This window comes from Arachis ipaensis, chromosome B10, assembly GCF_000816755.2.
Source record: "Arachis ipaensis cultivar K30076 chromosome B10, Araip1.1, whole genome shotgun sequence".
NCBI classification, from domain to species: Eukaryota; Viridiplantae; Streptophyta; class Magnoliopsida; order Fabales; family Fabaceae; genus Arachis; species Arachis ipaensis.
The window spans coordinates 85,324,275-85,332,889 of NC_029794.2; the positions used below are offsets into that span (position 1 = coordinate 85,324,275).

An 8,615-nucleotide genomic window follows, 5' to 3' on the forward strand; every position below is an offset into this window, starting at 1 on the left:
GATACAAATTGAGATAAATTTAATACATTACAAAAGATGCGGTAAATAGCAGCGGCTATTTAGTGGTGGTTGGTCGAGCCACGGCTATCTCTCGATTTTGTGACAGTTGTAGCGACAAATCTGGTAAACGCTGCTAATTTGTTTTTAAACACCCATGTCGCTCTGTCCTTCAATTTTATTATCTTTTCTTTCTCAAGACAAACCAAATTTAACTCTAGCCCTCAACCATTCTGTCATTCTCAAACCTTCAGATCCTACCAAACTTAGGTTTGTCGCTGCTACCTTGTCACAAGCACCATTTTCCATTCGAAAAAAGCATTGCTTCTGCCAGATTCGAGGTAGTCATCGTGCTCCTCTGCTCTGTCTCTTCTGCCAGATTTACTCGCGATCTCCCCCTACACAGTGTGTGGTTCAATTAGGATGCAGCTGCACGAGAGTTCTACCACTGTCACTTTTAGCCTCGCCACAAGCACTACCTATCATAGGTTCAGACCAGTCTTACCTAATCTTTGACGTCCATGCCTGCTCCTTCAAATCCGCTGCCAAAAGCTCCTCCTCCTTAGAGCATTGCAGATCCAAACTCCACGCTTATGTTCTAAAACAAGGTGAGTGGCTTGAAATTTGTCCCTAATTATGCTAGTTGTGTTTCACAAGTCTAATATCTATTTTAGGTAAATGATTGTTGTGCTAAAATCTGTTGCAAAATGGTTACAAGTTTCTTTCTAAATGATTGTTGTGCTAAAATTTGTCAGTGAATCATTATTGTACAATCACCCAATTATGCATTATCATTTAATAGAAATGTTTTACTCTAATAATAATTGTCTCAAGAGAAGGATTAGTGAATATGATTTGTCGAAGTACAAATGCATCATATTTAAACTCTTGTTATAAATCTAGCACCTTTATGTTATATTCTTTACTTTCTTTGAAAATTATAGGTAAAGCTATGTCATGATAAAAAGGTACAAGAGATGTTTTGGCCATGAAGAAGTCAAAGAAGTAAAACATGCTGAGCCACAAATAGGTATTGCAATAAAAAAGTGAAATTCATAAATCATTAATTCTTTTACAAGATTTTCTCTGGCAGAGTTTTAAGGTCCATACCAATAATGATAAATCAAAAATTGTTGTTTATTGATAGTTTAAAGTACTGAAAGTGATTTGTGCCTTTTATTTTTCTTACTTCATATGAACTTTTAAACTGTGTTTTTTTTTCATTGGCAAGTAGAAGGCCCACCAGCCGTAACTGCAACTTTAGGACCTTGGCAAAAGATAACTATTTTTGTTTGGTTTATACTTTAACGAATGAAATTGTTGCAATGTCATTCACTAAAGCCAAAATTCAATGATGATATGTTTAATTTGATAGGACTAAACTTTGGCGATGAAGTCTTATTCTTTCATGCTGAGAGATTAGCACCAACTAGGTACATTATCCTTCCCTATGTCATTACTTTTTTATATTGTTGTGTAATTATTGCTAACTGATATTCTTGCAAGTTTCAATTTTACTTACAAATAGTTACAATAGTGTGTACACATGTATTGTTAGAACAATTGTTTACATGGTATAAGAAATTTCTAATAGCTGAATTAATTTTTATTTTCTATCTTTCAGAACTAAATATAGACGTCAGTTAAAGGTTGATCAAGTAATATGCTTTTTTCCTTATTAAATAATGGTGGCATGTGTTAATGTTATTGTAGTTGATGATGATGATGTAGAAACATATATATTGGCAACAACTATGTAGTTGTAATTGTAATTAAAAATGCTTGATTATCAGCTGTTAGCTATGAAGTGTAGAAATAAACCATATTATTACAGTTAGAACGACAAGGGAGGAGAGTTGGTAGAGAAAAGTTGTGGACCTTAATGCACAAATGACCTAATGGCTCCTATCTCCATGATGCAGCTCGGGCTATTGGTGTAAGTAAAGTGTTGAGAATTGCTAAGTTGTTTCTCGAAGGTTTTATTTTTTAAAATTGTGTTGAAAGTCTATTCGGTTAGTAATTAGATAATAAATGCTTATGGTTGCTTATCTATAGGTGTAGGAAAGAATTGTGGAGATTGAAAAACATGATGAATCATCTAGATTGTTGTCTCAAAATGATTTACTTGTTCAAACTCTCAGAAAGGAGCACTCGGGTAGAGTGCGTGGCATGGGTATCGGATCGCCTTCTAATCAAGTCTTCGGTACGAATTCCTATCAGCCAAGCAATGATGCTTAAAGAAAGGAGACCTAAAGGGTTCTGCTTGAACTACAAGCAGAGATAGCGACCAAGAAATTAAAAAGAAAGACAATGGAAGATGAAGTAGCAGCCGAGAAGACAAACAGGCAGGTAGTGAAGGATGAGGTAGCAGCCAAGAAGACAAAGAGAGAGGCATTGGAGAGTGCTCTGAGATGTCTAATTCAAGGGCAAGGTGGGCAGCTACCACCAGACGTGGCTGCAGGGATGAATTCATTGGAGGGACAGAGTAGAAAGTTGATTTTAGGATTGGAAATTAAGTTTTTAGTTAAATATACACTTTTTTTATTGTTTAATATGCAACTCTTAGTAAAGAATACACTATTAATAATTGGATAAATATATGAATTTGATTTATAGTTTTGCTAATGTCGTTTACCCATTAATTTATTTTTTCAGATGCAAAATAATTTGGATTTATAATATTAAGAAAATTTCCAAAAATAACAAAGAAAAAAAACAAAAAATAATACCTAGTACATTCAAATTAAAAAAAGTATCAATTGCCAGTGCAAAATACAGTATTTTTGCGGCCATTTAGCCGGACAAATAGCAATGGTTACAAAATGGCCGAAAATAAATTTAAAAATACCGAATATCAGATAGCACCGCAAATTAAATTTTTAAAAATACAATGATCAACAAATAGTAGCGGTTCATAACCGCTGGAAAAGTGTCATCGAATTTAACGTTCGTTAAATAGTAGCGGTTTTTGCTAAATCGATTGACACTATTCAAAGGATTTTGTTGCGGTTGTGCCAATAGTTCATTGGAACTGCTGACAAAATCAAATCTCTATGCCAGATACTACAACGTTTCTTGAAGCGCTGCTAATTTGTTTTGCAGTGGTTTTAAATCGTCGCAATCCCTATAAAAACCGCTGCAAATTCCTGATTCCTTGTAGTGATAATATAATAATCGAGCTCAAAATCTATCGATATGGATTAAGGTCGGCACACTCCGAGAGTTTAGCTATGCCACGGCATTCTAATAAATCTTTCATGGTCGAGATAATTATGTTTTTAGAATCATATATATTAATAGTTAATGTGTTTACTCTAATAAAATAAATATATGTGTTCTAATACATCTAGCTTTAGTAATTATCTACTATGTAGTATTTTAATAATATAACCCATCCTTATAACCCCATATTGTGCTACGACTTCTTTATATATAAGCCACCCTTCTTAATCTTCATTGGCTTCCTTATATATAAGCCACCTCCTTAATTTTCATTTTCTTCACACGGAGAGAGAGAGCTCACGTCAAAAGAAAAGCTTTTAAATCTTAGATTCGGCTAATTTCAAAACAAATTAAAAAAATTCCACCAAAATTCCAAACCAATTAAACTGTTCTTCTCATCATCTTCTTCAATCTTATACCAATTTTCTTGAAGGAATTTGAGGTAGGATTATTTTTTTTTCTTTTCTCCTTAATAATTTTAGTTTTGAAGTAATGTACAGAAAAAACTTGATTTTTCTTGATTGTTTTGATTGAAAACTAGGTAAGAAATTAGTGTTAGAAGTTTCAAAAAGAAAATCGGTTTTGAACCTGAGAAAAGGTAAGGGTTTAATTAAATTAAGGGATAAGTACTTTTTTCGTCCCTAAGGTTTGAGGTCAAAATCAAAATCGTCTCCGACCTTTTCTTGCTATTAAAATCATCTTCAACGTTACAAAACGTTATAAAATTGTCTTTTTTTATTTTATTTTACCAAATTACCCTTATTAAATAATAAAAATAATTAAAAAATTATAAAAAATTATAAAATCAAATAAAAAAGAAAAAAAAGAAAGAAAAACTCCCGACCCTCTGCTGTTCGCTGTTCGAGTTCTCCCTACCTCTTCCCAAAGCCGCCACTTGCCCCTGCAAGCCCTCGCCGCTTTGTCCTCCGTCTCGATTCCAAGGGAAGACCGCCACCAGGAGTGAGGTCCCGTCGCCATCACTGGAGTAAAGAATTAGGGCAGAAGATTAAGAAAAAGGAGGTTTTGGAATTGGCAGCTAGTTCTACTGTTGTTGCAGCTGCTGCTGTGTCTTCTATGTTCTCTGGTGCTGGTCGCTGCTGCCACTCCCAGGGCGTCGCGAGCATCTACTCCCCCTTCACGGAGGTGCCGTCCTCGGCGCCGCTACCTGTTGTCAGATCTGCTGCTGCTTCGTTCTCGACTGGATTTGTTCCCTGCCACGGACGACCACTGGCATCCAAAGGTTGCGTTCTGGCATACAGGTAAGCTAGTCCCTGAATCAGAAAATTTGATTGCAGAATTGAAATTTGGGTTGCTTGTGTGTTCAAATCGGTTGAACTTGTTCCTAGAAGAAGATATCTCTGATGCAGTTTTGTTTGGATGTGGAATTAAAAATCTGGATCTAAAATTGTTGATACATTTTGCAAATTTGTTGTGGAATTGTTTGTTGAATCTGAGTTTGCATCGAGTTCTTCTTCTTCTGCATCCATGATTTTTGAAGTTTGGCATGAATTTTGTTGTTGTTGCTGAAATTATGGCATCGCATATTTGTAACTATAACTTGACAATGAGGATTGCTGAATTATTGCTTGAACTGTCATTTCTGTTGATTTTGGTTGTTGCTGCTGTGGTTGGACTAGGAAATAGAAATCTGATTCTTCTTCTGCGTCTTCTTCATCTTCTTCTTCTGTTTGAACTGAAATTTCTGTTTGCATTGCATAATCTGAGTTTGTTGTGAGATTTTCTGCTTGGATGGGAAGAGAAGAAAGAAAATAGATAAGGGAGTGTGGGTGCAGGTGGAGGGGGGCGGAAGATAAGATGGCGGTGGCGGTGAGGGATCCATAAGAGCAGAAATGGTAGAAAGAAGGGAATTGAGAGAGAAGACAGTGAAAAGACATCGGGGTGGGGTTTTATTTTTATTTTTTAATATTATTTTTATTAATTGATAAGGGTAATTTGGTAAAATAAAATAAAAAAAGACGATTTTATAACGTTTTGTAACGTTGAGGATGATTTTAATAACCAAAAAAGGTCGGGGACAATTTGATTTTGACCTCAAACCTTAGGGACGAAAAAAGTACTTATCCCCTAAATTAACTTGTGTGAATTGTATTTTAGATATGTAATTTATGAATTTAATATTTGATGACTGAAAATATGTACTTTTTCTTGCATGGTGAGGAGATAGTGACCGAGAGTGAGAGAGAGAGAACCGTGGAACTCAAAAACTTTTTTACTTCAATTTCTTTAAATTCGTAACTTCAATAAAAAATCTAATCCGATAAAAGTGTTTATATTCTTCTCTTTTATATATTGGCATTATTTTTATCCGGTAGAAGTTGACGGTGACGTAACTCTTCTTTCCTTTGAGTTTAGCTAATTAGAGTTTTTAGGGACACAGACGATTTCTAATGTTTTCTTCTTCAGCAGCTCAGTTAGAAAGTTTCTCCAGAGCTTCTATTGTTTTAGTTTCGTACGAAGATATGGGATTTCATTTTAAAATTAATCGTTTTCAATTTAAAAATGCCCAAAAGTATAGTAAGTAATTGCAAATATGTTATTAATTATAATGTTATTGAGTCTGAATTTCTTTACTGTGGATGATTGGCTGTGATTATGATTGAATTTTTTGTTGAGAAAGTGAATGGTAATTGATTTTTGTGTTACTATATAATTGATTCGACTAGGATTGAAATCATATGTCGATTATTGAGAACTTTGTGTTTGAAAAGTGCTGATAGAAAGCAGGTAAACTGTCGAGAAATGAAAGTGAGGAAGCCCGTAAGGGTAGTGAAGTCGAGTTTTGAGGAGGGGTTCCACCCGTATTCTTGTAAAAACAAACAAAAAAGTGATTTTGTTTTGAAAACTTGATTTTTATATATGCTTATACTAAGAAATGATCTTTTATTGGAAATACGATTTATAAACCTATTTTAAGAAAATGATCCTATGTTGAAAAAGATCTGGTTGTATATTTACTTATATTGAGAAAAGAAATTTGTATTCAAAGTCTGAGTTATAAAATTTATACTAAGGAATGACTTGAGTTTGAAACCGTTGAAAAGAGTTTGGAAAAATATTGGTTTGATTCATTAGTAATTATTGGTTTTATTCAAGAGCAAAGGATTTGAAAGGAAACTGAATTTTATTGAAATAGAACGTGACTTAATTTCAAAGGAAACGATTTGATTATTAAGAATTATTTAATATTTGAAAATGGTTTGATTATTGAAAAGGATTAGATATTCGAAATGGTTGAGAGAATTATTTAGCAGGGACCCTGGAAGGGTGGCATAGTCTAAATTTTAGAGGAAACACTGTCGAAATTTTTTTATAAAACTCCAAGACTTTGTTTAAGGCATTATTTAAAAAGTCAATTTGATTTATGAATATTGTTTGATTTTGAATTATTACGGAAAGGGTCTTATTTTCAATCTGATTTATTAAGAAAATTATAATCTTTTAAATTCAATCTTTTGAGAAGAGATTTTGTTTTAAATTATGATATGAATTTGGTTTGTTAAGAAAAAGAAAGAAAGGGAAAAGAGAACACGACACGTGTGATTATGAAATGAATTAAAAGGTCATGAGAGGGTGACAGAAAATAAATAGTTATGGTGCCAATGTGAAAATGTTAAGCCGTGGGCTTTATATGTGAATGATTGTGCGGGGACGCCCGTGTGTATGGAATGGCTTGCAGGAGAAACAGGCACATGTTTCAGCTGGAGAATCAGTGCTTGCAAGTACTTGCAGAGGTCATGTTCGGCATACTTCAGCTAGAGAATCAGCGCCTGCAAGAAGTAGAAACTTGCAGAGGTTATGCCGCTGGAATGCCTTATCTGACTTGCGAGTCGGATTGCATTGGGTGCGGGTCTAAACCGACAAATGAGCTCATTACCTGCGCTAGGGATAGACATGCATCATATTGTTTGCACATTTATTTTGATTGTGTTTGCTTGTTGTATTTTTCTATGATTGTATATGTATTGTGTTTGTTTCTCTTTATGTACTTTTGTTAGTATGTTTGTTGTGGATTTCGGTGGCTACTGTTGACTGGGATTTTCTTAAATAATTTAACTTACTAAGAACTAATCAAAGTCTTTAAAGTGAGTTTTAAAGAGTTCTAAAGGTACTTTTTTTTAAGTTGAAAAGCGATTATTTGCAACTTAATTCTTTACTCTCACGGCATTCTCTGTCCCTACTGAGAACCTGCGAGGACGAAGTTCTCACCCCCCTACAGATTCTTTTGTTTAGTGATAGGTTCAGGAATCCTCGGCGCAAGGCCGCAACTGAACTACGAATCTTAACATATATATGGATTCCTACTTTTTGTATTTGGTTTAGTCATAGATTTTATTTTTTCTTCGCCGTTAGTTGTTTTGATTTTTAGAGGGGCAGGACTTGTATTTAACAATCTTTGAATATGTCTATATATATATATAAAGTTATGTGAATATTTATACTTCTGTGGTTAAGTGATTTAAAATAAAGTTTCATTTCGATTTCTTATTTAAAATTTCGGTTTATACTCGCAAAGACTCAATATTAAATAAAGATAATATAAAATATAAAGGTTTAGAGGTAAGTGTTGCCTGAGCTTTTAGTACAATCATGAGGTTCTAAAAGTTAGGGTGTTATATTATGGTATCAGAGCAGTTCGTTCCTGTTAGAGCCTTGGGAATGGACTGATTATGCTTCACTGCATACTCTGAGTGTCTGTCATGCGATAGGACTTGTCCTAATGACAAGAGTGAATTTTAGATGCATGATTGTCTATTGACAAATGCTGTTAGTCAACCGTTGCATCTCTCATAGTATTCGATCTGGCCAACTTAATATTATTGATTTGTGTATACGGGAACACTAATGAATTATCATAGACGATATAGAAATAATAGGTTATGCAAATCACGGGATTTGGGAATGTTAGAAGTTATGTTTTAAGGATTCGTTTCGAAGTATAGCCTTTATTCGTACTACACAAACTCGTTTCATCTCTCCTTTCATTATCTTCATTGAAATTCTCTTCCTTGTATTTTCTCAAAATACGACATAATTATTTCCCGGTCATACTATATCGTCCTTATATACCTCTATTTGTTTGTACTTTTTTCATGAACTCTATTTTTCTTTGATTTGAGTTTGAACCTATTTCAATATAACAATTTTCGAGGACAAAAATTTTTTTAAGTGGGATAAGATGTAATATTTTAAAATTTTGAAAATTAAATAATGAATTATTTATGAGTTATTATATTTGTTAAGTTTTGTTTTTTAAAAAAATTATTTTTAACAAAAATAATTAAATAAAATTTTATGATTATTGAAGTTTAATTTAATTATGACTTATTTTATTAGTTTGAATTATTTATTAAAAATTATTTTGATAGATAAAATTA

The 8,615-nt window shown here is 33.4% G+C and overlaps 2 long non-coding RNA genes across 2 annotated transcripts; both read left to right on the plus strand.

Annotated features, from left to right (window-relative positions):
• Positions 56-1,811, plus strand: LOC110268232. Its single transcript, XR_002356347.1, has 3 exons — positions 56-605; positions 942-1,027; positions 1,232-1,811. It is a non-coding gene; the product is annotated as an uncharacterized LOC110268232 (long non-coding RNA).
• Positions 1,826-2,622, plus strand: LOC110268233. The gene is made up of 2 exons (XR_002356348.1): positions 1,826-1,931; positions 2,059-2,622. It is a non-coding gene; the product is annotated as an uncharacterized LOC110268233 (long non-coding RNA).